At 44.3% G+C, this 15,063-nt stretch overlaps 1 protein-coding gene and 1 pseudogene across 3 annotated transcripts in view; one reads left to right on the top strand and one right to left on the bottom strand.

The window, feature by feature from the left end:
• Positions 1 to 1,232, bottom strand: part of Lrrc27 (leucine rich repeat containing 27) — a 29,580-nt gene extending 28,348 nt beyond the window's left edge. For all 3 annotated transcript variants that reach the window (XM_028787164.1, XM_028787165.1, XM_028787166.1), the window contains exon 1: positions 1,139 to 1,232. The gene's annotated coding sequence lies outside the window, so the exon portion shown is untranslated. The remainder of the gene's footprint in view (positions 1 to 1,138) is intronic.
• Positions 1,233 to 14,093: 12,861 nt separating this feature from the next.
• Positions 14,094 to 14,194, top strand: LOC114638630 (annotated as a pseudogene).
• Positions 14,195 to 15,063: the final 869 nt, after the last annotated feature.

Here is a 15,063-nt window from a genome sequence, read left to right as displayed (position 1 = left end):
CCAGAAGTCACACGGGGTGGGAGGGGGATGACAGAATAGCTAGGGCACATCTGTAGGGGCTTGAGTTGCTGAAAACAGTATCATGAATTTAGCTTTTAAACTTTGTAAATACTGGAACATAAGAAGGTATTGGTTAAATACTTTGCTCCTCACACTGTACCACAAAGTTTGAAAAAGAAAATGATGATTATGATTGGAGAAGGAGGGCTCAAGTAGCTCAGGCTGCCCTCCAACTCACTGTGGTGAGCTTCTAATTCCCGATCTTCCTACATCTACCTCCAAAGTGCTGAGATAACAAGCAAGCAGCCACCTGACTACAGTTTAACTTTAACTGGAAAATACCAGTGGAAACAAGCATCCAGGACAAAGACAGAGGGGAACTTCTCAAGTTTGCAAATCACCAGAAAAATGGGGAGAGGCTTTTGGTAAGAGAGTTTCCTATTTCTACCCTGGGAATTCCTCTGCTTCTTGTTTCCAAGACTCTGAAGTCAGGTTTTCCCCAGCTCCCATTCTGGCCCAGACCAGACCAAAGAGGTATCCAGGTGGGCACTGGGGAAAACCTGGGCAATGACAATCTTGCATCTTAGTTCAACAATCCTTTTGCTTAGGTGAAGTATAGGTTCAAAACCATCCAAGCAAAGAGGATGGCTGGAATGCTTACAGGTTTAAGATCATCTGTCAACTAGACAGCCCAATGTCTGGCACACGTGCTTAGTTTCAGTCTCCTTTAAGGAGAAGGTAATTTTTCAGTTAAGGAGCTGGTCTCAAAGGTGGACAATTCATGCGAAGCTTAGTTCTGCTTTAGCAGGAGATACACCACGTCCCCCCACCCCCACCCCCGGGAGTGGGTCTCCCTAAGGTCTCCAAGCTTTGGCACAGTCTATGGCTTATTGTATCTTTTTTCTATACTTTGGAATTAGGATGAAAGATTCTGCCTCCAACAAATTACATTGTAAGGGAAATGTGTGGACAAGAGGAAGGCAGAGGACTAGTGATGCCGTTTTCACCCTGGGCTGGGTTAAGAGGAGGTCGACTTTCCAAGTGCGGCCACTGTAAAGGGGTAGGGGACCTGGTCATTTTCCTCTCCCACCACCGCGCCATCAAAGGCCGATGTTCACAGGACCCCTAGCAGACTCACTGCTCGATGGGGCGGTCCTCTCAATCCCAGAGTCTACGCTCGCCAGTCTGTGATCCCGCCCGCAACCTGATGGCCGGTCCCATCCAGTCCAGCCGGCCAGTGGTGATTGACGTAACAGCTATCCCACCCTCCAGCCCCGTTCTTCCTCCCCGCCCACCTGCGACTCCGCCCTGACACGTCGGCTGCCCCGCCTCCAAGAGGCGCAGGCACCGCCTAACAAACGAGCGAGCCGCGCGGCTTATACGGTCGCCACGGAGACGCTGCTGCGGTACGGAGGCCGGAGGGGGTCAAGCCGCGGGTCTGGGGTGGGATGGCTTCGGTACGCGTGCGCTTACCGCCTCTTATGCTGGAGGTGGGCGACAAGTCCAGAAAGAAAATTTGAGAGGACGGGCTGGTGGATTCGGGGAGGGTTTGGGGACCCGAGGGAAGTCGAGAGATGCTTCTGCGACCAAACCGTCTCCCAGGGCAATGGACCCTCGGACCTCAGGCCTCTGGAGTGGACTGCTGCCCTCCGCGCCTGCGCAGAAGCAGCAGCCGCAGTGGCGCGCTCTTGGCTTCCCAGGCTGGTGCAGGGCTTGGGGCAAAGAGGCGTCCCTTTTATAGTGATGGTGGTGGTGGGGGGACTGTTTCTGCACAGACCTTCCCAGTGTGGAAACTTAGAGCCTGTCCTTTCCCATTTAGAAACCTGCAGAGCAGGGTGTTTTGGGAGGCAGGTATACCAGGTCAATATATACCCTAAACCGCGTCATCCTCTAGAGAAAAGGAATCCCTCCCCAAAAGAGAGATTACTGGAACATGGTAAACTGCCTTACTACCAGATATGGTGGGGATAGAAGCCCTGCTGCGGATCCCAGAGGATCCTGAGCAGTGAGGTGATATAGGTCACGCCTTTCTGGAGGCGTGAAGTTGAGATCCTAGCAAGTTCCATAGGTCTAGTGAGTTACCTGTCACACACAGAGCAACATGACACGTGATCAAATCTAAGGGAAACAATCGGAAATGAACTGGCCTGGGCATTGAATTGTGCCCTTAGCTAGTGTGCCCATTGATATAATCTTGCTAAACATTTTGGAAGCAGCAAGGCATGACGGAGCTGAAAATGTAAGAGGGAACCAAAGTGGAAGTCTAGATCTGAAACAACACATTTGGTTTATTCGGGCCGGCAAGATGAGTTACTTCTTAGAACCTAGGTAGGAGAGAAGCAATTCCACAGAGTTGTCCTGTGGTATCCCCTTATGAATGCAATAATAAATTTAAATGATAGGTTTCAATTGGCTTACTGATAGATTCCTCAGAAGTGAAAGTGAGATGGGAGTAAGTTGTAAGAAAGTATCCCCGAACAAGAAAATGATAAAACCTAGAACCCTCAAGAGCTGTGGGAGCCCAGTAGCCCTGTGATCACATGTCTCCTGATGTCCCATCAACACTGCAGAGATGGGTGTTGGCAGCTGAATTTAAACCCGAATGTTCTGTTGGTTACACATAGATAAAGACTGGGGCCAAAAGGGGCTGTGAGAAGCTTTGGGGTGCAGAGTAGGCAGGCCATTCCTGCCTGGCCACACATGTCAGTAGAGAGGCCCTTTCTGGTGGCTCTCAGTGAAATGCTTGACACACACTCATGGGAACCCCAGAATCCACTTAGAAGGTCAGGTACAGCAGTGTATGCCTATAATTCCTGCTCTTGGGAGACAGACATGTGGATTCCAAGGGCTCACCCAGCCAGCCTAAACCACTTCGAGAGCTCCAAGCCAATGAGACCCTGTGTCAAAAAAGAAAGACTGACAGCTCCTCAGGAACAATACCCACAGTTGACATTCAACCTCTACACATGTACATATACCCACCCATATATGTGCGCATACACACACACACACACACACACACACACACACGTTCCTAGGAAAATAGAATTTTATCCAAAATTGGAGATTAATTTATACACATTTGATTGGCAAGATAAGACGCTTGGTGTAATGTTCATGTGCTGACAATCACAGGGTCCTGCCTGCTGGGAACTAACTGGCTGTGGCACCTTGGGGAGCCACTGGGTCCTCCAGCACAGCACCATCTCAGCCCATTGCTTCGTCCTACGGTTGTCTGGAGTTTTGATTTCCCTTAAAAACCCATCAAATTGGTTTTTGTATTCAGTAGTTAATTATATGTAGGAACCTCTCTTGCCATTTTTCTTGCTCACTCATTATCCAGCTAAAACGCCTCTGTTGAGCAGTTCTCTTGGCAAGTGTTCCTGGGCTATTCTCCTTAAGCTGATGAATGTATCCTCTTTATTTTCATCTAATTCTTGAATGACTATTTAACTGGTACGGAGTTCCTTGTTGACAGCAATCTTCTATCAGAATTTTAAAGATATTGCTTGCTGGCTGCTGTTGAAAAGGCTGTTGCCAGCACCACTGCCATTTCAGTGAAGGATTCTGAAACCCTTCTGAAACTCCCACTCCTGTGTTTCCAGGTGCGCACCAGGTTTCACTCTGTGCCTGGGGAGGACTACATCCTCCGCTCAGGCTCTTCCTGGCCTCTTTCTGTCATCTTATTACATGTCTACATCCTGATCTTGCCTCACATTGCTAGCCATCCCTCACTGTGCCCTCTTCCCCACTCAGAATGGTCTTTCCTTAGAGTTTACCCATCTTTGTTCTCAGGAACCATCTACCAGTTCACTAAAACTTTCCCCTGGGGTGCAGATCTCAGTTTTTGTGTCTAATTCTCTTCTCCCCTCCCTCTGCCCCCTCCTTGTGCATGTGTGTGTGTGTGTGTGTGTGTGTGTGTGTGATATTATAGACACTTGATTGGCAAAATGAGACGCTTGGTGTAATGTTCATGTGCTGACAATCACAGGGTCCTGCCTGCTGGGAACTGGTGTCTGTAGGCACCTTGGGGAGCCACTGGGTCCTCCAGCACAGGAACTACATAGATCTGAGTTCTGTGCACAATGGTCATGTCTTATGATGGTATGTTCTTCTTAGTGCAGCTGTTGGAGATCTGCCTCTGCCGGGCCAGCATGTCTGCAGCAGTGTCACTTGATTAATCAAAGAACTGCACAGGATGAGGGCAAGTGGATTAGTGAATTTTATGAGTCAATGGAGTATCTCGTACCTCTTGCTGACTGAGCAATGGTTGTGGGCAGCGGTGTGAAGGGATCTCAGTGTGACACACCCCTGTGATGGCTAAAGCTAAGTAAAAGTAAGTGACAGCAAGAGTGAATGATAATACTAAAGCAAAAGAAGACAGAGGAACATCCCATAGTCCCAGGCTGGGAAGAGGGATGGCAGGACACGGCAGGGTGAACAGAATGGGGCTACAGATTGGAAATGAGCTCATATTGTCACAAATAAGAAAGGCCAGACTGGCGAGGGTTCAGAACAAGCTTAGTCTGTAATAAAACTACCGGTAACGGGGCAAGACCCTGGGGCAGGGCGGGGCCTGAGGAAGCTGAGTTTATCCTGGACTCTAGGTCTCTGGGCATGGCTGTCTTTGGCTACTTTGTGGGTTCTTTCTTTCTTTCACCCTTCTCCACTCATTTTCTTTCACCCTTTCAACCCATAACACTAGAAAAATAGGATAGAGGGGAAAGGGGACGACGTTGTGTGAGAATGCTTCCTGCTGATAAAGGACGCTGAGTTCATTGGGGCAAGTTTGATCTTTGCCATCAGGATATCTAATTTCCTCCTCTTCCTTCTCCCTTTCTCCATCCTCCTTTGTGTATGACTACTTAACAAACCACAACTATCAACAACCACCACCAACCCACCCTGCCTCTCGGGCTCCCAGCAGTTATATACCTTCTGAAAAGTTTCTAGAGTTCTATATGTCACACAATTGCAGAAGATATCTGCCTCTGGCAAAATCATGGGCCTGCAAGAGCTCAAGGCAAATCATAGTCATCTGCCGTGGACAATCTGAAGTAACCTCATATTCCACACCTGGGATTACAATGATATTCTTATTTAAATGGATAGTTTTATGATATTTTCTGTGTTGTTTTTAAAGAAACCAAAACTCTAAAAATGTCACTACATCTGGGACTCATAAAGTGAGAAGGAGGGATAAGAGAGGGTGGATTCAGTGAGATCAGAGAAGGGAAACATACAAGAAAATGGGAATGGGCTGGTCCATTCAAGGTTTATCAGGCTTTGCACACTGGCCCCCCAGAAGTGCCAGTATGCAGGGGTGGCTCAATAAACAAGAAATACTTTTGGTAGATTTGAGGGTTCCTGGAAGGTACTAGGGAGATGATCTTACTAATGAGGGTTGAGCAATTAAGAAAGTCTTTATTGGCTGGAAAAGTCCCTGGCTGGAGCTCTATCAAGGGCAGAATCTATGTTCACACACTGGAGTCTTGACCCCAGTTCCTCATTGTGTCTCCATGAGGAAATGAGGCTGTTAGCGGGGTCACCACAGTGAAATGTGGATCTGTAAGTGGGCCCTGCTCCAGTGTGACTAGTGTCCTTGCAAGAAGAGTCCAGGCACTGCTACTGAGCTTTGGAGCATGTGAGGACACGGAAATGTCATCTACAGGCCAGGGAGAGACCTCCAAAGGAACTGGTCCCACTATGCCTGAATCTTTTCTCCCAGTCACCACAAAAGTTAGGAATAAATCTGGTTTGTTAACCAGACTGCAGGACTAACTTTAACTTGGCAGCAAGAGCTGACTAACTGTCGAGGGAGTCACTCAGTCCAGGCCAGGGAGAGGCAGGAAATGGGTGTGGGAGGTTGATGACAGTGTCAGATGCAGATAAAGGAGGGAAAATCCATCTTCCTAGGTATTTAGGCAGATGTTAAACACTGTCAAAACACTTACAGTCATGGTAAGTGCTCATATTAAGTTCTTTAATTTCTTACAGTAAGCATTCCTTCCGATGTTCATCTTCCTGTTAGTCAGTAAAGACCATGGGAGGTGGGGGTGAGTTGGATCTCCAATTAGCATCTGTTGGACTCTCCTTTGCTGTCCTTGCTGCCTCAAGCCAAAGGATTGCCAGTCAAACCTCCAGCCAAAGCCTTAGACCATCACAACTGTTTTCAACAATCCATAGGTGTCTAGAGACAACTACAGCTGCTTGTTCTGGCTCCCAAAGGCACAGCCCCAGCCAAGGCCATTTCAGATTAATCGGTTACCCTGCAGCCATTTTCACTTAGGCCAGAGGGAGCACACTGCCCCCTGGTGGCCCAGAAGAAAATCACTGTGACTGGTGATAGAGACTATAATGGGGAAGGGCGGAAGGGATAGTAACTACCTCCAGAGAGATGGTCATAGCAGTTGGTGCTGGTCAGAGGCCACCAACAAAGGTGGTCTGTGGATGCCACCCAAAACAGAGTCTGTCCATAATTTCAGATACAGTTTCCTGCGGTATACAGATGAACAGAATGCTTGTTTCTGAATATTGCTTAAAATGATTAGAAAGCTGGCTTCCACCTGTTTTGGGGTGATATGGGTCAGGAGTAACCTTGATAAAACTACATTTTGTAAAAGCATCTGGACCAATGAGAGATTTTCCAGTTATTTGGAAACTTTAGTGTTTTATTTCTGGTCTCCATGGGTATCTAAGAACTTGAACGTTGAATCTTTCTATTCCTTTTCAATTCTGCTCACTTCTGCTCCCTCAGCTTGCTATACTGGTTTTCAAAGAAGCTATAAAACAGATGGTAACTGTCTTTGAAAAAAGAATACACATGCCGTATGCTTCAGAAACAAACACACAGGAGGGGGAGAGCTGTCGCTTTATGGAGTGCATCATATGTAAAGGGGACAAAGAATTGTGTCACCTCCTTTCAACATCAGCTTGTCCACTTTTAGGAAGTGCTTTTGTGATTCATGTTCAGAATTCAGTATTAGACCAGCTTTGACCATAAAACTGGCTATACTGAAAATGAACACATAGGCTGCAGACCCAGAGCCATGGTTCCCTGGGAAGAGGGCTTTGTCAGCATACATAAAGCCCCAGGTTCTAGCCCCAGTGCTGCATAAACTGGATGTTGTGGCACATGCCTGTAACCTGGAACTTTGGAAGTAGAGGACCCAAAGTTCAGAATACCAGCCTGGGATTCATGAGATCCTATCTTGAGAAAACAAAACAACAAAAAAGCAGCTTGCAGGTGCCTTGTCACTCACTGGATCTCTGTTCTCTGGGAACTTGACTGAACCTTAGTGTGGACACAGCTTTCCTCTTTGAGTGGGCCTACCAATGCTTCCTACCTGGGGCTCCCAGTAGCCACACCAGGCTAGGACTCAGGTTGGCAATTTTCTTTTTTTTTATTTTTTATTTTTTCGAGACAGGGTTTCTCTGTATAGCCCTGGCTGTCCTGGAACTCATTCTGTAGACCAGGCTGGCCTCGAACTCAGAAATCCGCCTGTCTCTGCCTCCCAAGTGCTGGGATTAAAGGCGTGCGCCATCACCGCCAGGCAGGCAATTTTCAATGTCTTTCCTTTCCACCATTACGACCTTGCCTGTCTCACTCAGAGCCTACAGCAGTCTGTTTGCAGGTGACTTTTCTCCCAGGTCCCTCTACAAACATACACACATGAACCACAAGACAACATGCTTCCACTAGAACATTGTAACCCTACTACAGTAGGCTAGGAGAAATGTAACATAGCCGGAACACAAGACAGTGACTTCAAAACAGTGATTAATATATCCAAGGCCTTAAGGAGGATATGGATACATTCTGTAATGAAGTCTGTGAGATCACAAACAACAGAATGAAATCATGAAAAGAATTCACAAAATTAAAGTAGAATTCAACAAAGAAATAGACTGAAAAACACCAGTAAAAACCCAGAATGAAATAAAATGGGAAAAGAAAAATTTAGGAAGCTAATCAAAGATCACAGAGGTAAACTTCACCTACTAAATTTAAGTCTTGGAAGAGAGCCTCTCAGGCATTGAAGACAGGTAGAAGAGATGGATATCTCATTTAAGAATTTTACCAGACCTTCAAAGTAGAATTAACATCAATTAATTATTCTGTGAAATATAAATTGAAGCAACATCACCTAATTCTTTTCATGAAGCCACAATTACCCTGATACCAAAACCACACAAAGACCCTACAAAGAAAGAAAGTTACAGACCAATTTTCCATATGAATATAGCAAAAATGTTCAATAAAATACCAATCAAATCCAAGAACACAAAGAGATTATTCACCACAATCTAGTAGGTGTCATCCCAGAAATGCAGGGATGGAAACAGTATAAATCAATAAATGTAAGCCATCATATAAACAGACTGAAGGGTAAAAAGCACATGATTATTAGCTGTAGCAAAGGCCTTTGACAAGATCCAGTATCCCTTCATAAAAGTCACGGAGAGACTAAGGATACAGGGACATACCTCAATATAATAAAGGCAATGTACAGCAAGCTCAGGGCCAACATCAACCTAAGTGGGGAGAAACTCAAAGCGTTTCCACTAAAACTGGGAACAAGACAAGGATGTCCATGCTTCATACCTATTTAATTTAAGTACTTGAAGTCTTAGCTGGAGCAATAATACGACAGAAGGAGATCAAAGGAATACAAAGAGGAAAGAAAGAAGTTAAAGTATATTTACAGATATGATTTTATACATAAAAGATCCTAAAATCTGTAGCAGTAAACATCTATTGCTAATAAACATGTTCAGCAAAATAGCAAGATACAAAATTAATACATGAAAATCATTAGCCTTCCTATACATAAATGACAAAGACTGAGAAAGAAATCATGGAAACAGTATCTTTTACAATAGCAAAACAAACAAAACAAAAAACCCAAACAAACCCTTGATAATTTTAATCAAGCAAGTGATTAAATAATAATTGTACAATAGAACATTTGAGACACTTAAGAAAGAATCTGAAGAAGACACCAGAAGATGAGAAGATCTCACATGCTCATGGACCAAGGGGGTGAAAATGGCCATCCTACCAAAAGCAATCTACAGTTTCAATGCAATTTCCTTTCAAATTCTAACACAGTTCTTCACAGAAATCAAAACAATTTTCAACTTCATATGGAAACATTAAAAAAAAATAGCTAAAACAATCCTGAGTAGTAAAAGAACTGCTGGAGATATTACCATCCCCCACCTAAAATTGTACTACAGAGTAATAAAAACCACAGTAATAAAAACATCATGGTACTGGCATAAAAACAGACTGAAGTCAAACTGAAGATCCATGCACATACACCTACAGGCACCCACCTTTCTTTTTTTAAAGATTTATTTATTTATATTATATACACCATTCTGCCTGAATATGTGCCTTCAGACCAGAAGAGGGCACCAGATCTCACTATATGTAGGAGAAGCTAAGGTGGGAGGAGTAAGGAGAGGAAGAGGAGGAGTTGGGAGAGGAAGAGAAAAAAGGAAGAGGAGGAGCTAGAGAGGGGACAGATGTAGGAGGATGGAGAACCACACAGGTATGGAGAGCACTCATGGGGAACAACTTATAAACTTATAATTAGGTTAGCTAATTGGGATACAACTCTCTTTGTATGGGCATCTTGTTATTAATCATTATCAAACATATAAAGCCTTTGATTAATCTATAAGAATTAGAGTCTCATTCTCTTACTGGGCCCGCATGGATGGTGGAATGGTCTGGGCAATGCCCTGCCTTACAGAGACAGCGTGGAAGATTGGCAGAGCCATCTCTCACATTGGCATCTAGTGAGTGGCAGGGCTGGTATTTTTGGTGGCCAGTTCTAGCTGCAGTGCGCATGTGGCCTTAGGCCAAGAAACATGGTGGCTGGGCTAGGCAAAGCTGCTGCAGCTTAGATAGTCGGCTTGGCCAGCGGCTGATTTTAAATAATAACCACAACAACTATAGATGGTTATGAGCCACCATGTGGTTGGTGAGAATTAAACTTAGGACCTCTGGAAGAGCAGATAATACTCTTAACCTCTGAGCCATCTCTCTAGCACAGGGGCACCTGTTTTTTGACAAGCCAAAAATACACAGGGAAAAAGGACAGCATCTTCATCAAATGGTGCTGGTCAAATTGGATTTCAGCATGTAGAAGAATGCAAATAGATCCATACTTATCACCCCGCACAAAACTCAGCTCCAAATGGATCAAGGACTACAACATAAAACCAGATACACTGAACCTGACAAAAGAGAAAGTGGGGAATAGTCCTGAACTCATTGGTAGAGGGAAAGAATTTCTGAACTGTTAATACAGGCACTAAGATCAACACTTAATAAGTAGGACCTCATGAAACTGAAAAGCTTCTATATAGGTTATCAATTGAACAAAGCAGAGGCTACAGAATGGGCAACAATCTTTACCAATTGTACATCCAATAGAGGGCTAATCTCTAAGACAACAAACTAAAGAATGACACGAAGAAAACAGTTAAAAATGGGGTACATATCTAAACAAAGTTCTCAAAGATGAAACACAAATAGCTGAGAAGCACTTAAAGAAATGTTCAGTCTTCTTAGTCATCAAGGAAATGCAAATCAAAACTACTCTGAGATTTCAGAATGGGCAAGATCGGTAAAACAAATGACAGCTCATGCTGGTGAGGATGTGGGGAAAGGAGAACGCTGATCCGTTGCTGGTGGGAGTGCAAACTTGTACAGCCACCATGGGAGTCAGTGTGGCAGTTCCTCAGGAAGCTGGGGATAGATCTACCTCAAGATCCATCCGGCTACACCACTCTTGGGCATATACCTAAAGGACTCCACATCCCACTACAGAGACACTTGTTCATTCATGCTTATTGCTGCTCTACTCATAATAGCCAGAAATCAGAAACACCCTGAATGCCCATCAACAGATGAATGGATAATAAAAAAGTGATACATTTACATAATTGAATATTACTTGTCTGTAAAAAAAAAAACCCAAATTATAAAATTTGCAAATAAATGGTTGGAGCTAAGAAAAAATTGTTCTGAGTAAGGTAACTCAGACCCCAAAAGACAAATATTGTATATATTCTCTTATATATGGATGTCAATTTTTAAGCCTTTGATAGGCATGCTACACAGGAGTTAGATGTAGAATAAAGGACTGGGGGAATGGGGCAATCTTCCAATGAAGGGGAAGCAAAATATATAGTTACAGAAAGGCATGCTGTCAATGAGTAGAAGGATTAAATGGAGGGGGAGGAAAGAGGAGGGAAGGGGGATACAGAGAGGAGCAACTAACACTAGGGGCCATTTGAGGAATCATATGGAAACTATGTAACTATATGGAGATCTGGGGAAAACCGAATACTGTTGTTCTGCTACCGGAAGATAGCAGTAAAAGGATTTGTCAGAGCGTTCTTCTAGACCCATAGATCAGCGCCTTGCTCAACCATCATCAAAGAAACTTCCTTGCACAGTAAACAGGAACTAACACAGAGACCCACAACTGGACAATGTGCAAAGAGTGAGAGACTTTGGAACACTCAGTCCTAAACAGGCTGTCTTCATCAAACCCCTTCGCTCAGAGGTCAGGGATCTATGCAGAAGAGGAGACAAAGATTTTAAGAGTTGGAGGGGATAGATGACACCAAGGAAACCGTGTTTTCCAGGCACAAGAGGGCTGACACACATAGGAACTCACAGAGACTGTGGCAGGATGCACAGGAAGCTGAGTCTGTATAGCTTTAAGTCAGATTGGGTCCTAGTGCTAACAGAAGGAAGTGGATACAGGCTTCCACCCCTCACCAAGAAGCTATCCCTAACTAACATTCACTTGCAAAGGAAAGATTAATTTTCTCCAATGAAGACTCATGGGTATATTAATCACACTTAAGGGTACCCATGCCCAGATGTAGCTGGCCAAGACACAATAAACTTTGGTATTATTGTAGACTTACTGCATTTTATTTGTCTTACTGGTCTTTTGCTGGCGTATTATGGTTTCTGATTTTGTGTCTTTATGGGCATCTCTCTCTTGTGATTCTTTTTTCCTTCTCCTAAATTGTTGTTTGTTTTGTTTGTTTGTTTTCTTAATGAAGACCCCCTGGTATTTGGTATTTTATAAACAGTGAAGCAGGTGGCCTCGAAGGTAAGTTATGTTTGCTGTTATCTGCGATCTGCCCATAGATGCTTTGTCTGCTCTCCAGTAGTGCTTATTGTGTGTCAAATTGTACCTACTGCAGTAGGCAAGAGATGAAAATAAGTTGGCTAATATGCCTTCATCACGATGAAACTCTTTTTCCTCATTATTTTGTATATCCACTTTCAGTAATATATTCAAAGCTAATAAAAACAGGAATGAAATCATAGCTTAATAAAACAAATTTGTTTGCCTTTGAGGTCACTTTAACATCCTCCTATATTGTTCCAATGTGTATTTAGATAGGAATGAAATGTAAAATTAATTTAAGAAAGAGCCAATTCTGCCATTGGTTCAAACACAAGCCTCTGTTTGCATGGGCAGTGTGCTCAAATTGGTGCTGATCAGGGTCTCTTAGGAAAGACAGCCTCCTGTGCTCCCTCTCTGGTATTTCAGTCTTAGGTTTAATAAAAGGCTCCCCTGAATGTGCTTTTTCTTGTGTGTTTTTAGTAGAGTGTGCTGAGCTGATAATATGAAGAAAGAAGCACCAGGACCCAACAAGTGACATCGAAGGTGATGCCAACAGTGGCAGAGACCGCACCAGCTATAGAGGAGCAGTGGATGCCCCCAGAGCAGCCCTGAATGGCGGCAACTGTGACAATGGCCATTACAGAAAGACACAGTTGAGCAGTTTGAGAAGGACTGGACCGGAACAAGCTGAGCAGCAGTAGAGAGAAGGTGAAGGGTGATCGAAGGCTATAAAAAACAAGGAGAGAAACTGCAGGCCCTGCTCAGTGAAGAGATCCTTAAAGCTGTCAAGTCTTTAGGACCACAAGTCTCTGTGCAACCTGGACTTCTAGGAGGACCTGGAGAATTAAGGATATAATTACCCAAGGACTGCACCATAAATTGTAACACTAGAGGGCAGCACTTGATGCTTCTCGTGCAAGCCTGGACCCACTATTCCCTGCTGATCAGCATTTGAAGAGTTTGTCCTTGCCTACCCAGGATTCCTATCCAGGCGTGGAGTCCTAGCCAGCTGACAGGGAACAAGAAGATGAACTTCTAGGTGGAGGCCACTTGTGGGTATTTCCTTGTTACACTTCAGGACATTCCTTATGTTCCTTAGTTAGTGTTCTATTGTTGTGAACACTGTCTAGGGCAACACTTACAAAGGAAAGCATTTAAGTGGGGGCTTGGCTACAGTTTCAGAAGCCTGGTCCATTGTCACCATTGCAGGGAGCATGATGGCAGGCATGCCAAACATGGTGCTGGAGTATCCTGATCCACGAGCAGAGAAAGAACAAGCCTGGCCCTGGTATGGGCTTTTGAAACCTCAAAGCTACCCCTAGTGATACATTTTTCCCAACAAAGCCACACCTTCTAATCCTTTCAAAGAGTTCAACTCCTTGGTAGCCAAACATTCAAATATATGAGTTTAATGGGAACCATTCACACACCTCCTTTTTTTTTTTTTTTTTGGTATTTACAGAGTATCTGTGTGTGTGTTTCTGGCTGTCTTGGAAATTGCTCTGTAGTCCAGGCTGGCATTGAATTCACAGGAAATCTGCCTGCCTGTGCTTCCTGAGTGCTAGGCACGTGCTGTCACTGTGTGTGGGTAGATACCCATTTTAACACAAGAGAAAGGCTAAAGCTTGGCCAGCCTCTTAGTTACCTTTGCCACAGCATTTGATAAAATATTCTGATCAGGGCTGGAGAGATGGCTCAGAGATTGAGTACTGTCCGCTCTTCCAAAGAATCCAGGTTCAATTCCCAGCACCCACATTGCAGCTAAAAACTGTAACTCCCGTTCTAGGGTATCTGATATCCTCATACAGACATACATACAGGCAAAACACCAATGTACATAAAAATTAAAACTAAACAAATTAGTTTAAAAAAAGAAATTGATACTTGTTTTTAAATGTGCTCTGACCAAAGTAATGTAAAGGTTAATTTCTCTTTGGTAGCATACATACTAAAATTGGAATAGTATAGGGATTAACATGGCCTCTGAACAGGATGACACGAAAATTTCTAAAGCGTTCCGTATTTTTAAAAAACTTTATTAGGGTCCACAGTCCAGGTTACAGTCTATCATGGTGGGGAAGTCACAGTGACAGGAACTAGAGGGAGCTGGTCACATTGTATCCACAGTCAGAAGGGGACAAGAGGAGTCCATGCCTGCTTAGAGCTCAGCTTGCCTTCTTCACAGTCCAGCATCCCCTGCCCAGATAGTGCTGTGCCCACAATTTTAGACCTCAATTAAAAATAATGATACCCACAGGGCCCTGCCCCAGGTGAACATCCGTGGAGCATCTGAGGCCAGGTCAGCAGGTATAACCATATTGTGAAGCTGTGCCTCTATTCCTCATACGTCTGTTCTGGGAAAGCTCTGAGCTGAGAATCCCACTGGTCTGGTTGGGATGCTGGGCTGGCTCTGTCCAGTACATAGGGATGACTAGTTACTATGGACGATGACCTTGACCTTGTGTTACTACCTCTCTAGGGAATGCTACAATCTATATCCATGGCAAATAATGCCTAGTGGAAAGACCCAGCGCTTCTGGTGGGAAGTCCCTAGCAGAGGCAAGTGGCTGTCCCCCAGTGAGATCGTATTTCCTTAGTATCCCCAAAGATTGATGTTGTGCTGCAAAACTTGACTTTTTTTTTCATAGTGTCAAAAGCGGATGAGACTCTAAGCCTATTTTGAAAAGAGGATCGTAGGCTGCTAAACCCAGATGATGTGGGAAATTGGTTTGGCCCTTCCTAAAGATTCTGGAGTATTTGTACAGGATTCCCTCAGGAGCAAGGATGGGGATGGTACAGAACGGAGATGGCTTCCTTCCCAGAGCCTAGATGGGGTCTTCACTCTTGACAAACTAGTAGATAGGTTTTATTTAATTTGAAGTGATACTATATGCTC

The sequence above is a fragment of the Grammomys surdaster genome, unplaced genomic scaffold (genome assembly GCF_004785775.1).
Source record: "Grammomys surdaster isolate TR1022 unplaced genomic scaffold, NIH_TR_1.0 125612, whole genome shotgun sequence".
NCBI classification, from domain to species: Eukaryota; Metazoa; Chordata; class Mammalia; order Rodentia; family Muridae; genus Grammomys; species Grammomys surdaster.
The sequence above is the reverse complement of the archived record's forward strand: the minus strand, read 5'-3'. Positions and strand labels throughout refer to the sequence as shown.